Source organism: Vulpes vulpes, chromosome 1, assembly GCF_048418805.1.
Source record: "Vulpes vulpes isolate BD-2025 chromosome 1, VulVul3, whole genome shotgun sequence".
Lineage (NCBI taxonomy): Eukaryota > Metazoa > Chordata > Mammalia > Carnivora > Canidae > Vulpes > Vulpes vulpes.
In genome coordinates, this window is record NC_132780.1 from 167182210 (window position 1) to 167209882 (window position 27673).

Below are 27673 nucleotides of genomic sequence, written 5' to 3' on the forward strand. Positions count from 1 at the left end.
GGGATTACATTATGTTGATCATTACAGGAATTACAGAGAACTCTCATAGGTGTCTATTCCACAACAGTGATCTTCCCTACCTATCCCTGTCTGTGTTGCTTAGATGATTTTTTATTATGATTTTTTACTGAATGGATTTGTAAACTACATATGCTATATACATCATGATAACTAATAAGGTGATTCTGGAGGTAGACTACTTGAATTTGAATTCTAGCATCTATCAATACTAGTTGTGTGATCTTGCTGCTTCGTGTTCCAATGCCTTTGTTTTCCAAGTTATAAAATGAGAGTAATAATAGCCATATCTTATAGAAAAATTTGACACTGAATGAGATAATGCATGCAAAAAAAACGCACGCATAGCACTTAGAAAAAAATTGAATATTCTGGGCACCCAAGAAATGTTGATTGCTATTACTACACTAGTGCTACAACAAATGCTATCAAAAATTTGAGCCTAGAGTCCTTTAAGAAGAATTTTGTCTAATTTATCTTTGTATCTCTGGTAGAAAAGTGCCTCACATTTTATGTATGCAAATAATCATTTATTGAATAAGAAAATGAATGCATGAGAGAATGTGATTACAGGATCTATTTATATTTTGTGTCTATATCTTTTTTTTTGGCCTTTTTCGATAGTATTTTTATCATCATCATCATCAACATTGTTTCAAGTATACCTCCTTAAATGCAATAACCCATTATTTTCTAGTTTCCATATACTGGCTGTTAGGTGGTTTTACAGTATGTAAAAAAAAAATAAGATACACAAAGCAAGGTTTTTTGAAGATGTTGGAAACATACATGTTTATCTCTCCTGTCTTCTAAGTCCTTACTTACCAGAAGTACTCAAAAAATAAAATAAACCAGGGACACCTGAGTGGCTCAATGGTTGAGTGTCTGCCTTCAGTTCAGGTTGTGATCCCCGGATCCTGGGATCCAGTACTGCCTCAGGCTCCCACCAGGGAGCCTGCTTCTCCTTCTATCTATGTCTCTACCTCTCATGAATAAATAAATAAAACCTTAAAAATATAAACTAAATGGGTGGATGGGGAAATCTTGGTGCTTTCTAAACCATAATGTCCCAGAGGAAAATTGTCTGGGATGCCTGGATAATTCAAAGGCTCCCAACTTTCCAGTAGAATCTTGAGGAAAGTCCAGAGAAATTCTCAGCTATTGTAGGTGTCAGATCATTGCTTTGATGGTGTGAAGGGAGTGCTGGGACCTGCAAGTCCTGTAGGTACACTGCTGTAGGGCTCTCTATGTCTGATTGAATTAATGATGGAAATACTGAAAAGGACCAGTTCAGGTGAACTTAATGTCTCATTGTGTTTTACAGGACCACACCATCTTTCTTTGTACATGAAGAAACCTGGAGGCAGAGAAACCACCCATTCTCCCCAGGTCATCCAGTGGTCTGCCAGAGGAGTTCATGACCTACAACTGATTTATCATTTTCTGCTAGTGGCCACTACATGACATACCTGGACAACTTACCTGGGAAACAATGTCCATGAAGATAAAAGTAAGTATGGTAGTTGAGAGGAAGGCAAACCATAAGAGATGCTGAACTCTGGGAAACAAATCGTGGATTCCTGAAGGGGAGGTGGGTGGAGGAAGGGATAATTGGGTGATGGACATTAAGGAGGGCATTTTGATGTAATGAGCACTGGGTGTTATATGCAATTGATGAATCACTAAATTCTACCTCTGAAACTAATAATAAAAAAAGTAAGTATGCCCATTTAAAAGAATTTGTGGATAGGGAGGCAAATAAAACCCAATATTAAAATTGTTAGCTTCTATTGAGGCAGTAGAAAACATCCATGAATAATATTAAGAACTCTCAAAGAGAGAAACGTAGAACACACACACACACACACACACACACAAAAGTAAAGAAATAAGATAACTTCTAACCTTAAAATTTCAATAGGTAAGCTGGGGGAAAAAATCTTGATTAGGCATGTCCTAAAAATAATCAAACTTCTAAAAATTCCCATAACTCACAACAACAAAAATATATAAATAATAAGTAAAAATATTGGGATCCCTGGGTGGCGCAGCGGTTTGGCGCCTGCCTTTGGCCCAGGGCGCGATCCTGGAGACCCGGGATCGAATCCCACGTCGGGCTCCCGGTGCATGGAGCCTGCTTCTCCCTCTGCCTGTGTCTCTGCCTCTCTCTCTCTCTCAATCTATCATAAATAAATAAAAATTTTTAAAAAAATAAGTAAAAATATTAGAACATTTAAGAATAGTTTCAAAAGCACTAACATGAAAGTTATATTTTTCCTAGAAGAGAAACAGTAAAAGGTATGGTAATTAAGGAAATGATAGAAGAAATCTTCCCCAAACAGAGATGCTGGTTCTCCTAGTGGAAAATATACAGGGAACAAATGATGTTCATAGTGATACATGATATGGAGAATAATTAAGCAGGCAAAGGAATAAAGGCCTCGAGTAAAGGGCTTTCTATATGCCACTAAGATGATATTTGAGTTGGTGTCTGAAGGCAATAAAAAAAAGTAAGCCAAGTGAATACATGGGGAAAACATGTTGCAGACTGAAATGAAGACAAAATAGTATTAAATGAATTTAAGACAGGATTGTGTTTGGCATGTTTGAGAGACAGCAAAGAACTCAAGGTGGCTTCTGAGTGTGGGAGTATGGGGGAGAGGATTGGCAGAAGTTAGAAAGGATACAAAGATAAGAATATTCCAGATCGAAGGCAATGTCAAGAACTTAGAATTTGAATTGAGTGAGATGTTATGCCATTGAAAGATTTAAGGAGAAATGACATCACCTGGCATATTTTTAAAGTTTTACTGTAGCTACTGTGTTGAAAATAAACATGAGAGAGGAGGTGGAGGCAAGGGTAGAAAGAGGGAGACAAGTGAGGAAGGTATTAGAATAATTCTGGAGCTAGAAAATATGAGCTAGGACCAAATAGAAATGGAGATGATAGACAGTTGGAAGCTAGATATATTCTGGAGGTAAAGCCAATTATGTTTACTAAGAGAGTCAACTGTGAAGAATAGTATGCATGGATTTTTAAAAGTTTATTTAGCAATGTTTTTTTATTAGACAATTTATTAGATTTATTCAATGTCTAACAAGATGCAAAAAATGTGAATTGTTTGACTCAATGGCATATCAATGAAGCCTAGCATATTACCTGACTTGTAGCAAATACTCAATAAATATTTTTTATATTAATGAATGCAAGTTAGGAAACTGTATATTGTTTATTTCATAATGTGAGTAGAATTAGGCAACCTAATATTGAAATTTTATAAAAAGCTCCTTCAGATATTAAAGAATGGTGTCTAAACTAGGCCTTTCTAATACCTTGTCAACATCTTGAGATATAGTCAGGGTAGATAAGATAATCAAGATATCCTGTCTTGGAATAAAACTGGAACTGAGACAGTGATACTTGGATAAGTCTCGTAATCTAGTCTTACATGAAAGTATCTATGCATTTTGTTTTCTGTCTTAGAATGTTGGTCATTAATATCATGTTTGTATTCCTCACAGAATGATATATTTTTCAGAATTAAAATACATATGAACTTATATATATATAAAATATGGTATATTTTCTCCATATAGATAAAAAAAATCATTTAAAGACCATTTCATGCTTATATTTTTAGTAGCTCTTATATCAGACAGGGTTATCTTCCTCTCAAATGAGTCGTATATTAACAGTGATGAATTTAAATAATTGGCAGTATTAATTTTCCCAGACTTATCAAAAAATTTCAAAAAGTAAAAATTTCAAATACATTTGTTTACTTTTTAATCTTTGGTTAGTGCTATCTAATTCACCTCCCAAATCTTCTGATCTTACAGGATTTTGTGATTAGATGAAAATAGAATTAACGATTGCAGTTTTTTTAAAGTTCTAACACAGTATGAGCTAGCTATGTATCATACATTGCAAATTTTTTCTGTAGTTTTTTGCTTTTGTCATTACATTCCTTCCGTTCAGGTCCCTACATGCATATACTCCAACTCCACTGTTACACATCTTGATTTGGTAAAACATAGGTTTTGAAATCTAACTGATTTATTAGTCTAAAAGTTAGGCTCTTATTCCAACTGGCTAGATGCATGTCTTCTAGTCCCTCTGAGTTTCAGTCTCTTCATCTGAAATACAAAGATTATAAAATATATCCTCAAAGCATTTTATTCATGTATTTAAAATATCTATTAAGTGCCTTCATATCTAATGAGCAACAAATATTAATCTTTCCCTTTCATTTGAAGTATATATAAATAAACACATGCATATACAATTACTATGTTACATATATACATTTGTATATATATAAAACTTACTCATTGTGTAATTATTCTATTAAAATATATATTTGCTCAAATTACATGTGTAATGTTAACACTAGCATAATATTAAAATGTCTTATCCATTTGACCAGAAATCTCATCTGAAGTAGAGCTTTTGTGTAGTAAATGGTTAGTTTAGACCTTTTTTTTAACATTAGGAATAATACTATGTGGTTGTTACAGTAACTGTTTCCTATTAGATAAGTATTTAATATGCACATTCCATTTAGTCCTAACTATAACTCTTCAAATCCTATGAAATAAGTATTATTACTGTTTTACAAGTGAAAAAATTAAGGTTTAGGGAAATTAACTTATTTGACCAAAGCCACATAACTATATAATGGTGATACTAAATTTAAACCAAGTGATTCAAACTCTATAATATTATAATAATGTTATTAATATTACATCACATATAATATATATGTATTATAATTTAGCAATTAAAATTTCCATGGGAAACAAACACATGTCTTCTAAAGATGGTCAACCCAGAAAGAGTTGTTCTATAAGGCACAGGTTTGAAGAAGTCAAAGCAAAATTTTCAGTTTCAAATAACTGAAAGTTTTTAGTTTCATATAACTTTGGGTATTAAAATTCTCAAGCTCCAAGTCAGGAATGCTTGGCTGATTTCAGATACCACTTAGACTTTAGAAAGAAGGTAAATTTCTAAGCCATCTGGTTTCCCCAAACATATAGATTTAAGAAGATCAATAAAATTATTTGAAGGGGCAAAACCAGATTATGCTAACATATCTAATTGAGAGTTCATTTTGTTTTATATTATTTTATGATTAAATGATTAATGTCTCATAGGGATGGCTTATTGCTTTTTCATCAGAATACTAAATGAATAAGATTATGACATACTAGTCACAATGCTGGAGAAAAGTATTAATCATTACTAAATATAATAATATATTAATAAAAGTGATAATTTTAGATTCTTTCATAATTAATTTAAGAAAGAAACAAAGAATTCTGTAATCTAATCCATGTCAGCAAAATGTGGAGAAAGAATAAAATTAAAACTAAGAAGCTTTTTTTTTTTTGTTTTTATTGTCATTGTTTTAAAATAGTAGTATTGACATGGATGATTTCTTTTATTATTATTAAAGTTCTCTTTATTGAATGGAATCAGTAAAGTTTAGCTGAACTTAAAATAAACTTTAAAAATTAAAATAATATATACCTGGAAGTATTCTTCTTAGTAATACAGAAAAGCCTTTTATGTAAAAATCTTCCTCCTTTCTCTAAATACTATACACTGAAATTAATTAAATTATTAAATTAAGGTTTCTCCATTGCAGAATGGAGGAGTGTGTTAAGAAGAGAGAAAGACTTTAATGGTAAATTTAGCAAATTTTATGCAATTTCTCATCAAAATGTCATGTTAATCTGTCTAGACCTAGTTTAGAAGCACACACAGCATAAAAGTTAAGCAAACTTCTAGAAAAGAGACAAAGTTTGCAGAAAAATCATGCATCCCAACACGCACGTACATATTTCTTCTTCTTTAACCCTCACAGGCAACACTCATAGAATTGAGAACAGAACAAATTTAAACTGAAGCACAATATGACCTGTTTTAATCGAATTTTGGAAATTTCAAGTTATTATACTTATGAATCACTAATTTTAATATGCAGTTTAAAATGCATACTAATAAGGTAAGTAATTTTAATCATACTTGAAGTCCACAGACTCTAAATACTTGTATACTTTTATACATTTAAAACACACACATACACACAGACACACACACAGGATTTAGGTTTTTAATCTCCTCACTTAGGAACTGTTTCAGTGATCTCCATGAAGGGTATTTGAAAACTCTTTATTCATATGCGCTGGTTAGAGAAATGTGCCTATAGGCAAAAATATACATTTAAAAAGAGTGTTTACTTCTACAAAGCACTATAAGTTACAACAGAGATACTATTTTATCACAGCACAAATAGCATCATTAATAAAGACCTCATAGAAAAATATTCTCCATGGTTTGACAGCATGAGAAAAAAAAATAGACTGTAGCATCCAACAGATCTAAGCTTATATACCAGCTCTCACACATTCAATGTGTAAGAGTTATCTAATACCTCTGTGTCCTTGGGCAGTTCATGCAATGTTTTTAAGTCCTCAGTTTCCTCTCCTGTAAAATAGGGGTAAAGATTTCTACTTCACTGGATGTGAAAGACTGATAACAACATAGCATGAAAAGTACTAAGTACAGTGTCTGCAAAATAAATTTCTAATTCTAGTTTCCTTCCTGCTGGTTTCCTAGTAGCATAAATATTACACTCAAACCTCCTGTTTCTACTACTTCAGATAAATCATTGCATTTTCTTACTTCTCCCAGCCTGCAAAATAAAATTTCAGCTTCTATCTAAGGACTGTGGCTTATCCAGAGTTGAAAGCAAAAAACACTTCCTATGAGAAAGTAAGATATCTGTAAGTGTGTGCAAGTTTGTGTGTATCGGGCTTTAAGTGAGGTGGTGGAGGAACAGAAGTTAGCATTAAAAAGTATTATATGGCATAAAAAAAGGAAGTTTCTATTGAAGCTACCCAGGAAAATTAAGGAGAATCATCAGGAAGAGAAGGGACAGTAAAAATAGCCTGATGACAAGAGTCTGGAGGAATTCCTTAATTCTAATATGAATAATGACGAAAAACCAGTCACAGTCAATCTGGGTTTTGATGCCTCATGTAATGTCTAAGAGCTTCTATAGTTACTTTAGAGTTTCAAACCAAATATACTACTTTTTTCTAAATATTAAAAATAAACAACTCATGCACATCATATTACCTAAGTACATAAGCATATTTGTGTGTTTTACAGAGAGACTGAGATTGAGTTGCAAATTAAAACAACAATGAGAAATTTTCATTAAATTGGCAACACAGAAAAAAAGAACAATATTCAGGCCCTGCATGAGTTTGGTGAGATGGAACTTGCCATTCCATGGTGATAGAGGTATAGGTTGGCACAAAATATCCAGAAATAAATTTGGCATTATATATCAATACATTTCAAACTGTTAATATTTCTCCAATTCAATCCATTAACCTCACTTTACCTATATCTTCTAAGGGAATAGTCAGATATATCAAAATTTTATGAAAAATGTATATTTAACTGCTGAAGCAGTCTAAATTGGTCCCTTTATGAACTTGAAAAGTGACGCACCAGACCTCCATTTTGGGCAGGCCCTCACAGAGAAGAAAAACATCTGGGAGTAGATCAAAATAGAGACAAAGGTAAAAAAAAATCTAAACTGAGGTGGAGGAGAAGTCAAGAGCCAAAATATCTCCAAAAATAAGCTGCCATACATTTGGACATTAGAGAAAAACAATAGAAGGGTGGGAGTCATGTGAAGTTACAAAAGTTTTTTTTTTCTTTTTTTTTTTTTTTACAAAAGCTTTTCATGAACATGTTTCATCCTCAAATTTTATGGAGTCTAATTTCCCATAAACACGTGTGATATAAAACTACTCTTTTACAACAGATTTCAATATGAAACTACATCTTGAGATGACATATCCTGAACTTACGAATGCTATCCCAGAACCACGAGCATCACACTGCACATTTTTATCATAAGAATTTTAAGACATGTAGTTAAGCAAGAAGAAAATGGAGAAAATTAATATAGCCTAGGAAAGAGTGTATAAGCTAATCATTTTATATCCAACAAAATTGACTTTCAACTGCAAAGGGCACAGACAAGTGCTATCAATATGTAAGAACTCAAAGAATATTGTTCCCATGATGATTACCTAAGAAATCTATGAGGAAATGACTTACAGACGACCAAAATGACTAGAGAGACATGGACATCAGGACTGCTGGTGAACACTGAGCATATAGGTAGGTGCCCATAGAATTAAGATGAAATAAAGGCTAAGAGGAAGAAAGTATGGTATGCAATGGCTATTTCCTCTGAAATAGAATGAGAAGCGAGAAAAAAATAATATGTTCGAGTAGCCATAAAAGTGATCATATTAGCACTATTATTATGGGATTATTTTTGCATGCAATATGGGATACAACAAATTATCAATGTTATATTCAAATTCTATTATTCTCATGTCTTTCAGAAGCATGAGATAATGATGTAACAGAGAAGACATCAAATAAAAGTTCTGTCATCTTGAATTTTAAGTGAAAATATCAATATAAATTTCTAAGATCTTGTATCCTAGGTGAATTAAACTGTAACTGACACTATTTCATACTCACTAAAAAGGGTTGTAATAAAATTTTACATTTACATTAAAAATAACCCTCCCTAGAGGTGCCTGGGTGGCTCACTCAGGTAAGACTCTTTGGTTTAGCTCACATCATGATCTCAGTGGTGAGATCAAGTAATGGGTCGATCTCTGCTCAGCACAGGGTCTGCTTGAGATGCTGTCTCTCTGCCTTTCCTTCTGCTTCACCCTCTGTTCTCTTCAGCTCTCTTAAATAAATAAATAAATAAATAAATAAATAAATAAATAAATAAATTTTAAAAATAGCCCTGCCTATACTAAGTGTAAGTGTGGGAGAGAGATGAGCTAATTGGAGCACTGGTCTTGGTCCAGTGGCAATGTACACTGATACAATTTCTTTGGGAAAAAACCATGTGGTAGTATCTGTGGAAGCTGTGATAGCCCATCAGTGTTACTCTTCCATGTAACCATAGCAGAATACACGTTTTCACCAAAAATATGTGTAAATGTTCTTATAGCAACATTATTGATAATAGTCAAAAACTGGAAACAACTGAAGTATCAATTAAAAGTATAATAATAAATTGTGATATATTCATACAAAGGGATATAACACAATATCATGTGTTTGTTCATGTAATACACTATTGATTATGCAATTACATGGATGGATTCTGAGATCTACCATTGAGTGAAAGAAATTAGACATCTAAAAATATTACTTTGATTCAACTTATATACAGATTAAAAACAAACAAAACTAAAGTAAGATATTAGAAATTGTATAATGATTGGTATTTTGGAATTGGGTGTCCTACCTGAATGGGACTTGTGGAAATTACTCTTGTTCTAAGTACTATATTTCTTGAAAGGTGTGGTGGCATTATATGGGGATATTTTTTATATGATAATTCACCAATTATTGGTGTACAACTGTTTAAATTGTTATCAGTAGTGAACTAGGATGCAGCATTGGTAGAAAGGGACATACTGGCTATGTAATTATCTCTGGAGGTTAATGACATAAGAAAAATAGGTATAAGAACTATAATTTGGGTGGGCTTTAGTTGGAGCCATTTTGTTTTAATTAATGAGGGAGAGAGAATTAGTTTAGATGATTACTTATCAACCCAAGACAAAGTCTGAATATCAGAGCAACACTTGGGAACATTTAAAAATACTAATTCCTGCCACTGCAAGGCAGATAGAGGATTAGGTTCAAATCTTACTCATTAGACTAGTGGAATTTCAGGGAAGGTTGAATTTTTTCAGTCCCAGCAGATCTCCTAAGTCAAGGTCAGTGTTCTAATAATGAAGGCATATTTCCCTTAGATTTGAAATAAAAACAATGGATTAGATATAGTTTTGATATCTTTTGAATTGATTAGAACCTTGAAGTTCCAATTTCCCCTAAACCTTCTTAGTGGAAGTAACTTATACTTCTTTGTTAGAAGATATGGTTCTGTTTTAAAGGGGCTTTGCTTGGTGATCATGCAGAAGATTCAAATGACTTAGAGGCTTTCAAAACCATTGTTTCCATCTATGCCCCCCACACTCCCAGAATCTACCCTCATCTCCCTCCAGATAAATAGACCAATACAAAGGGTCAAATATCAGCACAGCCTAGTGGGAAAGAGCTAAGGTAGCTGAGGGATCATAGAGACTGTATGCCAAAGGAGCTGTGGGAGCTATTTAGTGGGTACCATGGGCAACAAGATAATATGAATGAAACTGGATCCTGAAGGTGATGGAACAAGGGGTGCCGAACATAAAGCTGGATAACAGCATTTATTAATGTGGAGCATTCTCCCATAACACATGATTTAACACACTGTCAAGGACCCAAGAAGATAGTGCTAATACACTGCTTGGATGACAATTGGAAAGTTTGAAAAAGTGATGGCCCATGCAAGTGAAGTGGAAAGACCAGCGTTGTGTGACAGAGGAGGAAGGTATGAAATGACTTCAAGAAATGGGCATACTACAGTGATATATTTAAGAGCAAAAAAGCTACCAGAAAGCTACAGACTGAGAGAGCCAGAAACACAGTTCATTCACTAGAGCACTAAGGATTACACTAGTGAAAAAGGCACTAGCATCACTCAGAAATGTGATGTACTTCTCCTTTGTAGGTTGGGGCTGACTATAGATACTGAGACAGAACTGGTCTCTCTGACAGTGCTAATAAGCATGAGCATATCTGAAGATAAAAGAGGTCAGGTAGTGACACTTTACTGTCAAAGCAAGATGGGCATGTTTAGCACATTGAACAGCATGGTGAAAGTGGCAGGCAGAGGAAGGCCTGACCTGTAACGATCTACAGAGATGGTTAATGTAACACAGGACTTCCAGTGATAATTTACTGGGAACCTAACCAAAGTATGGCTTAATTTCTACAATCAAAAGAAATCAAAGATGAATGATCAGGAGACTTAATGCAACCACACCAATAAAATGTTGTGATCCCTTTCCCAGTTTTCAGACCTGAGTCAGGTGTCAGATCTAGAATCCATTGATGGAACGTGAGTTTAGTCACCAAAATGAGGGACCAGGTAACACCATAGCAAGAGCCTCTGAAACTATCTACTCTCCTGGAAAATAATAGTAGATTAAAAAAAAAAAAAACAGTAACATTTTTTTAAGGAATGGATTATTTAGTATCACCCTCAAATATTTGAAGGTGACGGATGTAGTAGTCCTCACCAGATCCCCATATAATAAAGCAGTCTTAGCCCCTAAAAACAATTAAATAGGTTATTATGGATGACAGTAGCTTAATAGAAATAGCTAGGTAGTAGCTCCAATTATAGATGGTTTATTTGAAAGAGAAGATTAATTGAACCTGATACATGGAAGTACTGATTTACCTAACAGTATTTTTCACGTATATTCAGAATGATCATGAGAAATAATTAACATCACAACAGTATATATTTATGTTTTTGTTATGAGCTATGTTAACTTTCCAAGGCAATTTGACCTGGACATTCCTCAGATCATCAGTTGGGTCCAGTATAGTGTTTATATCTTGCTGATAGGTGAACAATAAGTTAGAAATAAATTCAACGAAGAGTCAAGAATCTGCTACCTAAATTCAATTTTATGGATCCAGAAATCCAGGTCATACTGCAATATCCAATCTAAAGTATAAAACAAATCATTAGATATTACATATCCCACAAGTAAGAAACACAGTACTTGGTAAGACTCCTTGGGTTTTGGATGTAGCATATTCTTTTTAAAAAAATATAATTCATTTAGAGCAAATTTAGGTTCACAACAAAATTAAGCAAAACGTACAGGGATGTCCTATATACCTCCCATTCCCACTTCTGCATAGCCTCCTCTAGTCTCACCATCCTCCACCAGAGAGATATGTTTGTTACAATTGATGAATCTACACTGATATATCATTATCATCCAAGTCCACAGTTTACATTTCAGTTCATTCTGGGTGCTGTACATTCTATGGGTATGGACAAATGCATAATGACGTGTATCTACCATTTTAGTATCACATAAAGTAGTTTCACTGCCCTAAAAATCTTCTGTGCTCCACAAATTCATCCTTCCCTTCCCTTAACCTCTGGGAAGTTATTGATCTTTCTACTGTCTCCATAGTTTTGCTTTTTCTAGAAATCCATATGGTTGGAATCATAGAGTGTGTAAATCTTTCAGATTGGCTTTTTCCACTTAATAATATGCATTTACATTTCCTCCATGTCTTTCATGCTTTGATAGCTCATTTCTTTTTCAAACCTTTTTTTTAAAGATTTTATTTGTTTATTCATGAGAGACAGAGAAAGAGGCAGAGACATAGGCAGAGGGAAAAGCAGGCTCCTCAGAGGGAGCCTGACTCAAGACTCAATCCCTGGACTGGGATTTCGCCTTGAGCCAAAGGCCAATGCTCAACTGCCAAGCCACCCAGGCGTCTTGATAGCTCATTTATTTTTGGTGCTGAATAATATTACATTGGCTGAATGTACCACAGTCTATTTATCCATTCACCTACTAAAGGACATCTTGGTTGCTTTCAAGTTTTGGCAATTAAGAATAAAGCTACTTATAAATACCATTTTGGGGTTTTTGTGTGGACATTAAGTTTTCAACTTCTTTGGGGAAATACTAAGAACCATGATTGCCAGATCATATGGTAAGAGCACAGTTAGTTTTGTAAGAAACTGCAAAATTGCCTTCCAAAGTGTCTGTCATTTTTCACTCTCATTAAGACTGTATCAGAGTCCTGTTGCTTCACATCCTCAGTATTTGGTCTTGTCAGTGTTCTGTATTTTGCCAATTCTAATAGGTATATAGTGGCATCCCATTATTGTTTTAACTTTCATTTCTCTGATTACATATGACATATCTTTTCATAGGCTATTTTCTGTGTGGATATTTTCTTTGTATATTTTGAGTAACAGTCCTTTATCAGAAATTCCTTTTGCAAGTATTTTCTCCCAATCTGTTACTTTTTTTCACATAGAAAGTAGTATATTCTTAACTTAGGAAAATTATAGTCCAAATCAATTTCTTCAATGCCATGAAAGACTTTCAGCTTTGAATGATACCTAAAGCAGGAAAGAGCTCAAGAGTCCAACCAGTGGTGAAAGAAAACATGCCACTTAGGTCCTATGATGTGGAAGACCTTATAGTTCATCATTTTTAAAATAAAACTTTCACAGTGATGAAATTGTTTCATGTTTTCACTATCTAATAGAGTAGTCACTGGTTGTATGTGACTACTAAACACTCAAAATGTGGCTAATGCATCTAAATAACTGTATTTTTAATTTTATGTAACAACTTAAATTTAAGTAATCACATGTGGCTAGTGGCTACCATATCGGGTAGTACAATGGATGTATTTGTTGATGGAAAGATATCAAGTAGAGTTAATGATAGGCTTACTAGTGAATCACCATGTAGACCATTGTGGTTCTAGAGCAAGGTCATGACATCTACAGAGAACCAGACACTATACCAAAAATAGTTCTTATCATACTATTCAACTCCATAGAGATGGAACAACAGACTGTGAACTACTGGGATCACCTGGCCAAAGCTTCCTATCATTCACCAGATTATGTCAGATCCAACATATCATAAAGTTTGGTGTGTCCAACAGCAATCTATCATAAGATGAAAGTGACACATCTGGGATCGTGCGATGAGCAGGGCCAGAATCACTACACAAGTTATACAAGTAGGTTGCTCATTAGGTCATCCCCCATTGTTGCACCAGTTCCTCATGCTTAACTCACACTTATGATAATATGATAGAATATCAATGGCCAGTTAATGGAGGAAGAAAAAAGATGATTTTGTTTGTCTATGAATGGATTGGTTCAGTGGATCTATGTGAGCTATTAATGGACTACAAGTGCATTATAGCCCCAGCATCATGGCCCTGAATGACACCAGTGAGAAAGAATCTTTCAATGGAAAGAACTCTGGATGATGCATTTGGTCATTAACTTTGGGTGAGAAAAATGGCCTGAGCAAAGAATCTGTGTAGGTGCATAGGCAGGGTGAATTGCCTGGCTGGATGGTCTGGAACCTGAAGAAAAAAATTGGAGGGTTGAAGTTTTTGGGAGAAGAATGCAGCTGTCTATATAAGAATAGGTACAAAATGTGAAGATTTCTGAAGTATGTTAACATCCTTCAAGAGCATCCACTTTAAGTTTGGACTGCTCTGAAGAATCATCTTAACTCAGGGCATCTTAAAGATTGGATGAGGTCTCACTTGCAATTATGAGTCAATATCTCTCTCCAATTCTTCCTTATTTACTTCCTTACACGTTTATCTCTCAGGAGAACTTTCCAAGAAATGTTTTGTTGTAAGTCTTTAAGTCTATTTCCAGGAAACTCAAACTTATTAGGAAAAAGGAACAAAATAAAAATATTATAAAGACAATCCTAAAACATTGATAAAAGAAACTGTATAGAGGAGATATAAATAAATGGAAAAGTACTTCATGTTCAAATTGAAAACTTCAACATTAAAATATCAGCTCTTTCCAACTTGATGTATAGATTCAATGTAATCCCAATCAAAATCCCAGTAAAGTATTTTGCTGATATTGATAAACTGATTATAAAATTTATATGGAAAGGTAAGTTTGGAGGAACTTTAATAAAATATTTATATTTTTCACTCTGAGAAACTTTGTACGGTATATATTTGAATGCCACTTTTCTTTCCTCTTTTAAGAATTCCAAAAACAGGGATCCCTGGGTGGCGCAGCGGTTTGGCGCCTGCCTTTGGCCCAGGGCGCGATCCTGGAGACCCGGGATCGAATCCCACGTCGGGCTCCCTCGGGCTCCCGGTGCATGGAGCCTGCTTCTCCCTCTGCCTGTGTCTCTGCCTCTCTCTCTCTCTCTGTATGACTATCATAAATAATAAAAAAAAAATTTAAAAAAAAAAAAAAAAGAATTCCAAAAACATGTAGTTTTTATCTTCTTTGCTGTCTTCCATATTCAGCATAGTCTCTATAACAATTTAAGTGTTTCCACTTCAGAATTTCTTTATTTGTGGGACTTGCTTATTTCTTTTTTTTTTTACTTTTTAAAATTTTTTTGACTTATTTCTATTCCTTATGTCTCTGTTTATGTTTTCAGTCATTTTTTAAATTTAATTTTTATTGCTTTTAATATTGCTGTCTGGCTAGAAGTTTTGTTTTTGTTTCCATTCATTTCTTGAGCTCTTATTTGTTGCCTTCTAACTTTCAACAACTCTGTCCCTCTGTCTCTCGATTTATTTATTTTGAGATTTTTTTGAAGGAGGTATATTATTCTTCTATTACTGTTATAACAAATTGCCACAGGCTAAAATAAGAGAAATCTATTCCTTTGTAACTCTGCAGGACAGAAGTTTGAAATCAAGATTTCTCTGTTGCCTTGTGGGGAGAATGCCTCTTTGCTGTTTCTAGTCTCTGGTGGCTGCTGGCCTGCCTTGGCTCCTTAGTCTTGCAATTTCATCCCTGCAATCTCTGACTCCATCTTCACATCTTTATTCTGTTTTCAGTATTCCTTCTGCCTCTCTCTTATGAAGATGCATCTGATTGCATGTAGGACCCACCTTGGTAAGCTAGGATAAATTCTTCCTCTCAAGATCCTTAACTTGATCCCATCTTTTGCTATATAAATCCATAATCACAGATTCCAAGGTTAGAACATAGAAATATCTTTTTGGGAGAGGGCACTATTCAACTTACTACAAAGATTTCTGCTTTGTGCCAACTCTTATGAAGCTCAGTGATGGGTTGAGATAGAAGAAATACCACAAATGAGCAAATAAAAAAATATCATCTAGTGACAACTGCGTGAGATGATTAAAACAAAAGTATGTTATAGAGAGTAATTAGCTATTGTATATTAGTTGTTCTAGAAGGACATCTCTGAGTTAGTAATAACTCAACAATAATATAAATGACAAGAAAAAAAATCAGAAGTTCAAATAATGAGAGGATGAACATCCAGGCAAAGGGAAGAGTTAGGGTAAAGGCTCCACAGATAGAACAGGTTAGCCATACTAAGATAATAGAAAAATAAAACCCTATACCTAGAACTTTTTATGGATTAGTAATATCCTATTGTATAAATGTATAACATTATCTTCTTCACCCATTCATCTATCAATGAACACTTGGGTTGCTCCTATAATTTGGCTATTGTAAATAATGATGCAAAAACATAGGGGTGCATATATCTTTTCAAATTATTATCTTCATATTCTTTGGGTAAATATCCAGTAGTGAAGTTACTGGATCTTATGGTAATTCTATTTTAATCTTTTGAGGAACCTCCATACTATTTTCCAGAGTGGTTGCATAAGTTTACATTCCCATCACCAGTGCATGAGGGTTCCTTTTCCTCCACATCGTTGTCAACACTTGTAGTTTCTTTTGTGTTTGATTTTAGCCATCCTGACAGGTGTGAGGTGATATATCACTGTGGTTTTGATTTGCACTTCCATGATGATGAATGTTGTTGAGTATCTTTCCATTTGTCTGTTGACCATCTGTATGTTTTCTTTAGAAAAATGTCTGTTCATGTCCAATGTCCATTTTAAACTTTTTTTGGTGTTGAGTTGTATAAGTTCTTTACATATTCTGGATATTAACACTTTATTAAATATGTCATTGCAAATATCTTCTCCCGCTCAGTAGGTTGTATTTTAATTTTGTTGATTATTTCTTTTGCTGTGCAGAAGCTCTTTATTTTCATGTAGTCACAATAGTTTATTTTTGCTTTTTGTTGAGAATGTTTGCTGACAGAATCTGTGTACCAAGATTTGGAGTCTTAGTAAAGAGCAGAAAGTTGCTAAGGTTTAGGGAGCTAGAGGGAACAATATTGAAATTTTTTTTTGAAAAATAAAGAATCTAAAGAGGCTGTTGTGTGTGCTTTAGATAAAGAAGGAAACTCAAAGGTAGTGAAAAATCAGTGTTATTAAAATAGTCTATGAACACAGAATGCAGACCTGAATTAGAAAAGCAGTGGTAGGAATAAAAAGAAAAGGGTAAATGGAAAGAGGTATCTTCAGATTTATAGGACCAGAAGACTAAATGATGAAAAAGGAGGACTACAGGATACCTAAATATTTAATACTTAGTTGTCTGGGGGAATGATGATGTAATTAATAAAAGTAATAATCAGAAAATAATAGCATGCACTTCTACGTGTTGATTTTATCCCTTCATATAATAGAGCTTCTGTTTTTCTCTCTAGCTGTGTATATATTCCTTTCCTCCTTAGCATGCCCCAAATATACATAACACATGTTCACTTCTGCCTCATGACCTTTGCACATGTTGTTTTCTCTGCCACAATCTCTTTTTCCTCATCAACCCATAAGCCTCATTCTATTTATATTAGTCTGATTATTTTTATGATCTTGGATAAAATATTACTTTCTTGAAAAAGTTTTCTCCGATTCCTTAATTCAGTCAATAAATATTTATTGAGTGACAAGTATGCCAGACACTGTTCTGGAAAGACTTAGAGGAGTTGAGACAGGGATGACAGCAATTGCAAAAGCTTTGTTGGAGGAGTGTGCTTGCCATGCCGGAAAAATGACAAGAACTGCGGAGGAGAAAGTAAGGTAGAGAAGGATATCAAAGGGATGATGGAGCAAGAAAGCTTATTGACGGTTTTATATGAACTCCAATAAAAAAATATACAAAAAAAATAGAAACCTAGAATTACTTGGCTCTGGAAATGTGGGAACGAGGTCAGAAGCAGGAGAGATTAATTAAAAGGTGTCTCAGTTTATCAAGTAAAATATAATGATGGCTTGGAGTTAGCAAGATGGAATTACATCCTGAATATATTTTCAAGCAAAGCTAACATGATCTTCTGATGGATTATAATGGGGAGTAAAAGAGAAGTTGAGAATGGATTCAAAGTTTTTGTCTTGAAAAACAAGAATGAAGAGATTCTTCACTAAGATGGAGAAGAATGTGGGAGAAGCAAGCTTTGTGGGAAAATAAGTAGTTCAGTTTCGAGCATGTTATGTGCATGATCTTTATTAGACATTCAAGCATGAATCCTGAGTAGGCAGTTAGATAAACAAGTCTGGAGTTCAGGGTAGAATTCTGTACTGAAAATATAAATGTACGTGCCTATGACAGATGAGAGCTGTTAAGTTCTTGTCTCTCAGCTCCAATTCAAGCTTCTAACCTCTCTGTGATTCTGTAGCTGAGACTCCATAAACTTCATTCCACCTTTGACAGCTGAATCTCTGATACTTTCTATAAATAATTGAGTTCATCCTCGTACATCTGAGTACGATTTATTTCCTGTAAGTGCCAGGTGTGTGAAACTTTAAAGAGTTGAATTATGTTGCCTCATGTTCTTTCCACATTTATGTCACTGCCAGTTTCTGGCTCAACATATTTTCACCTCTAGCATCTGGCACATGTGCTCAGAGTATACCCCTTGCCACTCTTGTGTGCCCAGAGAATCAGACCTCTGTGCTCTCCCACTTGCTTAAGGAAATTATGAGTAGCTTAGGCCTTTGGTGGTCCTCTTTCCCTCCTTGAGACTAGAGAGGGCATGGACCTGACTCTATTTTGGTCCAGAGTACTCCATCTGTCATGCTGCTGACTTTCAGGGAAGGCCTTGCTTTTTATTGCTTCCATATGATGCTGTTGATGATTTTTTCTGGTCTCCAATTTGACAAACACTGCCTGCCTCATAGCACACTGGTTTGTGTGATAATAAAGGCCTTTTTTGTTTAAGACACAAGAAGAAAGAAAGAAAGAAAGAAAGAAAGAAAGAAAGAAAGAAAGAAAGAAAGAAAGAAAGAAAGAAAGAAAGAGAAAGAAAGAAAGAAAGGAAGGAAGAAAGAAGAAGGAAGGAAGGAAGGAAGTGCTAGTGGGTCACTGGAAGGTGGGAGTATGGGAAACGAGCTTAGACTTTTCTAGTTTGTGTCTGATGTCTCTGTCAGCCCCCTCCTCAAAAACCAGCAATTGCTCTTCACTCCAAAGACATTGGTTCATTTCAGTAGCAAGTAGTTTCAGATTACACTTTTCTTCTTCACTCACAGAAACATCTTCATTATACCTCTTTTGAGGTTAAAACACCAAAAATAAAGCAGTGGCCTCCTCCTGCCAAAAGCCCAAGTCCAAGCACCACAGGTCCAAGCTTCAGGTTTCTTGAGGTCTATCCCTCCACCTTTGTATTCTAGACACTTAGCCAATTGCCTGGTACAGAGATGAAATAAATCAATGAATGAATGAGGAATGGATGTGAAATCTGCATTAAATACCATGTATCTTAGCCAAATGATAGGAAGAGCTATTAAATTCATATATTATTTTCTTTGTTTTTCTATTCTCACCAAAGGATCCCACTACGTTAATTGCTTGAGGCAGAAACTTGAGAGTCAGTTTTAATTCTTTACGTTCCCTAACAACTCACAGCCAGTCCATTTGCAGATTTCGCAGATTCAGCCTGCTTATAAATATCAAATCAGTCAACTTATCTCCACTGCCACCATAGAGCACTATTGACTCTAGTCTGGAATGATGTAATTTAACTTCTTAGTGATCTCTTTGCTTCCATCCTGTCCTCCATTCTGACAGTTGATTTTTCACTGTGGTTTTGCATCTTGTCACCTCTTTTCAATGTCTCCCCATACATGTCTTTGTTACTTCCTAGAATAGTCTTCTCCTTTCCATCTCTTGATATTTTCATAAGCTGCTCTCCCTCTTCTGTTCTCATACCATTCTGTGTCCCTAACACTTACTGATGTTTCATATCTTAGGTGAAAAGTCACTTTCTCTTTAGACTTTTTATTCTCTGACCAAGTATTGCTATTATATTCTCTTATATAATTACAATTCTTCTTCATAGCATCTACTTCAATTTAAAATCATTAGCTTTGTAATTATGTGCCTATTGTCATATTATGCCTTTTTACCCTCCTTTCTAAAATCACAATAATATTAGTACCCACTAATTAAGTTTTGAGAAAATTTAATATAATACATGTAAATCACTTAAAATCATGTCTTATTCATTGCAAACACTCAATAATGTTACCTATCATTATTTTTATCACCATAATTATTTTTAGGCTTTAAGTTCCTTGAGGGATTTTTTTAAATAATAAATTTATTTTTTATTGGTGTTCAATTTACCAACATACAGAATAACACAGTGCTCATCCCATCAAGTGCCCCCCTCAGTGCCCGTCACCCATTCACCTCCTCCCCTTCCACCACCCCTAGTTCATTTCCCAGAGTTAGTAGTTTTCATGTTCTGTCTCCCTTTCTGGTATTTCCTACCCATTTCTTTTCCCTTCCCTTCTATTCCCTTTCACTATTATTTATATTCCCAAAATGAATGAGAACATACACTGTTTGTCCTTCTCCAATTGACTTATTTCACTCAGCATAATACCCTCCAGTTCCATCCACATTGAAGCAAATGGTAGGTATTTGTCATTTCTAATGGCTGAGTAATATTCCATTGTATACATAGACCACATCTTCTTTATCCATTCATCTTTTGATGGACACCGAGGCTCCTTCCACACTTTGGCTACTGTGGATATTGCTGCTAGAAACATCGGGGTGCAGGTGTCCCGGCGTTTCATTGCATCTGCATCTTTGGAGTAAATCCCGAACAGTGCAATTGCTGAGTCATAGGGCAGGTCTATTTTTAACTCTTTGAGGAACCTCCACACAGTTTTCCAGAGTGGCTGCACCAGTTCACATTCCCACCAACAGTGTAAGAGGGTTCCCTTTTCTCCGTGTCCTCTCCAACATTTGTGGTTTCCTGCCTTGTTAATTTTCCCCATTCTCACTGGTGTGAGGTGGTATCTCATTGTGGTTTTGATTTGTATTTCCCTGATGGCAAGTGATGCAGAGCATTTTCTCATGTGCATGTTGGCCATGTCCATGTCTTCTTCTGTGAAATTTCTCTTCATGTCTTTTGCCCATTTCATGATTAGATTGTTTGTTTCTTTGGTGTTGAGTTTAATAAGTTCTTTATAAATCTTGGAAACTAGCCCTTTATCTGATACCTCATTTGCAAATATCTTCTCCCATTCTGTAGGTTGTCTTGTAGTTTTGTTGACTGTATCCTTTGCTGTGCAAAAGCTTCTTATCTTGATGAAGCCCCAAGAGTTCATTTTTGCTTTTGTTTCTTTTGCCTTCCTGGATGTATCTTGCAAGAAGTTACTGTGGCCGAGTTCAAAAAGGGTGTTGCCTGTGTTCTCCTCTAGGATTTTGATGGAATCTTGTCTCACATTTAGATCTTTCATCCATTTTGAGTTTATCTTTGTGTATGGTGCAAGAGAGTGGTCCAGTTTCATTCTTCTGCATGTGGATGTCCAATTTTCCCAGCACCATTTATTGAAGAGACTGTCTTTCTTCCAATGGATAGTCTTTCCTCCTTTATCGAATATTAGTTGACCATAAAGTTGAGGATCCACTTCTGGGCTCTCTATTCTGTTCCATTGATCTATGTGTCTGTTTTTGTGCCAGTACCACACTGTCTTGATGACCACAGCTTTGTAGTACAACCTGAAATCTGGCATTGTGATGCCCCCAGCTATGGTTTTCTTTTTTAAAATTCCCCTGGCTATTCGGGGTCTTTTCTGATTCCACACAAATCTTAAAATAATTTGTTCTAACTCTCTGAAGAAAGTCCATGGTATTTTGATAGGGATTGCATTAAACGTGTAAATTGCCCTGGGTAACATTGACATTTTTACAATATTAATTCTGCCAATCCATGAGCATGGAATATTTTTCTATCTCTTTGTGTCTCCCTCAATTTCATTCAGAAGTGTTCTATAGTTTTTAGGGTATAGATCCTTTACATCTTTGGTTAGGTTTATTCCTAGGTATCTTATGCTTTTGGGTGCAATTGTAAATGGGATTGACTCCTTAATTTCTCTTTCTTCAGTCTCATTGTTAGTGTATAGAAATGCCATTGACTTCTGGGCATTGATTTTGTATCCTGCCACACTGCCAAATTGCTGTATGAGTTCTAGCAATCTTGGGTGGGGGGAGGCTTTTGGGTTTTTTATGTAGAGTGTCATGTCATCGGCAAAGAGGGAAAGTTTGATTTCTTCTTTGCCAATTTGAATGCCTTTAATGTCTTTTTGTTGTCTGATTGCTGAGGCGATGACTTCCACTTCTATGTTGAATAGCAGTGGTGAGAGTGGACATCCCTGTCTTGTTCCTGATCTTAGGGGAAAGGCTCCCAGTGCTTCCCCATTGAGAATGATATTTGCTGTGGGCTTTTCGTAGATGGCTTTTAAGATGTTGAGGAATGTTCCTTCTATCCCTAAACTCTGAAGAGTTTTGATCAGGAATGGATGCTGTATTTTGTCAAATGCTTTCTCTGCATCTAATGAGAGGATCATATGGTTCTTGGTTTTTCTCTTGCTGATATGATGAATCACATTGATTGTTTTACGAGTGTTGAACCAGCCTTGTGTCCCGGGAATAAATCTTACTTGGTCATGGTGAATAATTTTCTTAATGTATTGTTGTATCCTATTGGCTAGTATCTTGTTGAGAATTTTTGCATCCATGTTCATCAGGGATATTTGCCTATAATTCTCCTTCTTGGTGGGATCTCTGTCTGATTTTGGAATTAAGGTGATGCTGGCCTCATAGAATGAATTTGGAAGTAATCCATCTCTTTCTATCTTTCCAAACAGCTTTAGTAGAATAGGCATGGTTTCTTCTTTAAACGTTTGATAGAATTCCCCAGGAAAGCCATCTGGCCCTGGACTTTTATGTCTTCAGAGGTTTTTGATGACTGCTTCAATTTCCTTCCTGGTTATTGGCCTGTTCAGGTATTCAATTTCTTCCTGATCCAGTTTTGGTAATTTGTGGCTTTCCAGAAATGCATCCATTTTTTCTAGATTGCCTAATTTATTGGTGTATAGCCGTTCATAACATATTTTTAAAATCGTTTGTATTTCCTTGGTGTTGGTAGTGATCTCTCCTTTCTCATTCATGATTTTATTAATTTGAGTCTTCTCTCTCTTCTTTTTAATAAGGTTGGCTAATGGTTTATCTATCTTATTAATTCTTTCAAAGAACCAACTCCTGGTTTTGTTGATCTGTTCCACAGTTCTTTTGGTCTCAATTTCGTTGAGTTCTGCTCAAATCTTTATTTACTCTCTTCTTCTGCTGGGTGTAGGATCTATTTGCTGTTTTTCTCTAGCTCCTTTAGGTGTAAGGTTAGCTTTTGTATTTGAGTTCTTTCCAGTTTTTGGATGGATGCTTGTATTGTGATGTGTTTCCCCCTCAGGACTGCTTTTGCTGCATCCCCAAGATTTTGAATGGTTGTATCTTCATTCTCATTAGTTTCCATGAATCTTTTTATTCTTCCTTAATTTCCTGGTTGACCTTTCATCTTTTAGCAAGATTGTCCTTAACCTCCACGTGTTTGAAGTCCTTCCAAACTTCTTGTTGTGATTTAGTTCTAATTTCAAGGCATTATGGTCTGAGATTGGGATCGGACGATCCCAATCTTTTGGTATCGGTTAAGAACTGATTTGTGACCCAGTATATGGTCTATTCTGGAGAAAGTTCCATGTGCACTTGAGAAGAATGTGTATTCAGTTGCATTTGGATGTAAAGTTCTGTAGATATCTGTGAAATCCATTTGGCCCAGTGTATCATTTAAAGCTCTCATTTCTTTGGAGATGTTGTGTTTAGAAGACCTATCGAGTGTAGAAAGTGCTAGATTGAAGTCACCAAGTATAAGTGTATTATTATCTAAGTATGTCTTAATTTTGTTTATTAATTGATTGATATATTTGGCAGCTCCCACATTCGGGGCATATACATTGATGATTGTTAAGTCCTCTTGTTGGATAGATCCTTTAAGTATGATATAGTGTCCCTCTTCATCTCTCACTACAGTCTTCGGGGTAAATTTTAGTTTATCTGATATAAGGATGGCTACCCCTGCTTTCTTTTGAGGACCATTTGAATGGTAAATTTATTTTATTTTCAGGCTGCAGGTGTCCTTAGGTCTAAAATGAGTCTTTTGTAGACAGCAAATAGATGGGTCCTGCTTTTTTATCCAGTCTGACACCCTGTGCCTTTTGATGGGGCCATTAAGCCCATTCAGGTTCAGAGTTACTATTGAAAGATATGAGTTTAGTGTCATCATATCTATTCAGTCCCTGTTTTTGTTGATTGTTCCACTGGACTTCTTCTTAAAGGGGAATTTTAAGAGTCCCCTTAAAATTTCTTGCAGAGCTGGTTTGGAGGTCACATATTCTTTCAATTCATGCCTGTCTTGGAAGCTCTTTATCTCTCCTTCCATTCTGAATGAGAGCCTTGCTGGATAAAGTATTCTTGGTTGCATGTTCTTCTCATTTAGGACCCTGAATATATCCTGCCAGCCCTTTCTGGCCTGCCAGGTCTCTGTGGAGAGGTCTGCTGTTACCCTAATACTCCTCCCCATAAAAGTCAGGGACTTTTTGTCTCTTGCTGCTTTAAGGATCTTCTCTTTATCTTTGGAATTTGCAAGCTTCACTATTAAATGTGAGGTGTTGAACGGTTTTTATTGATTTTAGGGGGGGATCTCTCTATTTCCTGAATCTGAATGCCTGTTTCCCTTCCCAGATTTGGAAAGTTTTCAGCTATGATTTGTTCAAATACATATTCTTGACCTCTGTCACTTTCAGCATCCTTGGGAACCCCAAGTAAATGTAGGTTTTTCTTCCTCAGGCTGTCATTTATTTTCCTTAATCTATCCTCATGGTCTTTTAATTGCCTGTCTCTTTTTCTCAGTTTCCCTCTTTGCCATCAACTTGTCTTCTATGTCACTCACTCGTTCTTCCACCTTGTTAACCCTCATCGTTAGGACTTCTAGTTTGGATTGCATCTCATTCAATTGATTTTTAATTTCTGCCTGATTAGATCTAAATTCTGCAGTCATGAAGTCTCTTGAGTCCTTTATGCTTTTTTCTAGAGCCACCAGTAGCTGTATAATAGTGCTTCTGAATTGGCTTTCTGACATTGAATTGTAATCCAGATTTTGTAACTCTGTGGGAGAGAGGACTGTTTCTGATTCTTTCTTTTGAGGTGAGGTTTTTCTTCTAGTCATTTTGCTCAGTGCAGAGTGGCCAAAAACAAGTTGTATTGGGAAAAGGAGAAAAAGATAGGAGAGAAAGAAGGAAAGAAAAGAGAAAAAGAAAAAAAGAAGAAAAAAAGAGAGAAGAAAAGGAGAAAGAAAAAGGAAAAAGAAAGGAAAAAAAGAGTGGGCGAAGCAAAAAGAAATCAAAAGCAAAAAAAAAAAAAAAACACAAAAAACACGGGGGAGTATTCTCTGATTCTGTATACTGTAAGTCCCTTGACTTCCCCTGGAACTTTCCAGTGCTGCTTGGCCAATAATTTGTTTTCCCCCTGTCGGTCTAGCTGGTCTTCTGGGGCGGGGGGGGGGGGGGGGGGCTGTTGTGCTGATTTTCAGGTGTTAGCACTTGGGGGAGCTGCTCTGCCCCCTGCCTGGTGTAGGGCTCAGTGAGTAATGTTTATCCTGTTTATCCGGTGAGGCCACTGTGAGGCTCAGTGGGGGTTGTTCACCCCGTGAGGCCCCAGGAGGAACAGCCACAGTGGCGGGGCCAGCTCTGCAGCCCTGGAGTCAGCCCCCGCAGTAGCTCCGGGGCTCTCCATCCGCAGGGCCTGGAGGCTCCGGGGCGGGCCGCTGATCTGCTCAGCTCTGGGCAGGAGCGTCCTTGCTGTCCTGGGCCCTCCCGGTCTCTGCCTGTCCCGGGGGGAGGCCGGATCCTGGGCTGTGTCCCGGCGCCCTGTGCTCCGGGGCCTGCGCTGTTGGATTCGCGCTCCCGCCCCGCAGCCCCCTCCGCGGAGCCGCCGCCCGAGCCCCTCCGAGCTGCTCGGGGTCCCGCCGAGCGCTGCAGCCCTTAGGGAGCTCCGCGCACTCTCCCAGGGCGCAGTTCCTCTGTTACTGTCCCAGGGAGCCCGAGGGCATCCCCGCCTTTCTGGGGATCCTGCTCCAATTCCCCGGAGGCCTTTCCCCCAGGGAAGGTTGGTGCAGCTCCTGCTCCTCCGGGACGGGGCTCTCCTGTCCTGGGGACACTCGCCCCGGCCTCAGCCCGGCTCCTCGCGGGGCCCCTCCCCCTTGGAGGCTTTTTGTTTCTTTATTTCTTTTTTCCCGTCTTCCTACCTTGATAGAAGCGCGAACTCTTCTCACTGTAGCATTCCAGCTGGTCTCTCTTTAAATCTCAGGCCGAATTCATAGATTTTTCAGGATGATTGGAAGGTTATCTAGGTAATTTGGTGGGGGCAGGTGACATGGGGACCTACTCTTCCGCCGTCTTGCCCCTCCTCCTCTGCCTCTCCTTGAAGGATTTGAGTAATTTAAGGAACTTATGAATTTGGTGAGGGGCAAATATAGTGCATGGCATTCTGGCATTGGCCCTTAAAATTCATGTCCTTCTTACTTGCAAAATGTACTCAATTTTCCCATCTCAAGAACGCTAAAAGTCTCAATTCATTCCAGCATCAACTCTAAAGTTTAAAGCCCAATTTCTCATTTAAATATCATATGAATCAGATTTAGTGCATGGAAACAATCCTCACACGGCTTCTGCAAGGGTCGTGTCTATCCAGCTCTGCTATGTGAAGGTCCTGCTCTTTGAAACATCTCAACACACACCTGCCACTCACATCCACGTTCTATGAACTTGGGGCCTATGGTGGGAGTAGCAGCCCTAATAATCTCTGAATCACCTTTGGGTGATTTCCTTCCCTTTTCCTGAAGGAAAATACATGTTCACAGTCTTCATTTCATCCTGTTTTCTGTTTCTTTTAGTCCCCATTGGTAGTATTACTGCTGGTATAACCCCATCTCTATTCCTGGCTTCTGTGGATATAGCTGATAGAGTCCATAGTATATGCCCACCCAAATCTCTGGATCAAATGCTTGGTACCCACACTATCAGTGTTCTCTGCTGAACACTCTTTCTCATTTTTGCAATATGAGCAGGCTGAGAATATTCCATATCTGTAAATTCTAGTTATCTTTTATTTAACAATTTCTTCTTCAATCCACCTCTCTTCTAGCATTTTACTACAAGTAGTCAGGAGGCACCAGGCTGTTCTTTCAGTACTACTAAAAATATACTTGGCTAAATATTCAATTTCATCACTCAAAAGTTCTAGCTTCAGCAAAATACTAGAACACAGTCCAGCCAAATGCTTTGCTACTTTATAATATAGATAGTCTTTTCTCCAGTTTTAGATAGCATGCTCCTCATATTTGTTTGAGACCTCACCAGAATGGCCATATTTCTAGTATGTACTTCAAAACTCTTTTACTCTCCACACATTACCCAGTTTCAAAGCCATTTCCACATGTTTAGGTACTTGTTACAGCATCACTCCTACTTTTTAGTACCAAAGTTTGTCTTAGCTTGAGCTGCCTTAAGAAAATATCACAGTCTGAGTGACTTAAACAATGTATTTATTACTGTTCTGTAGCCAAGACCAAGGTGCCAGCTGGGTTGTTGTCTGGTGAGCACTCTCTCCTTGGATCACAAATGGCCACTTTCTTACTGCCCTGCATGGAATTTCTTTGCCATGTGGGGAGAAAAAGAGAGGAAGCA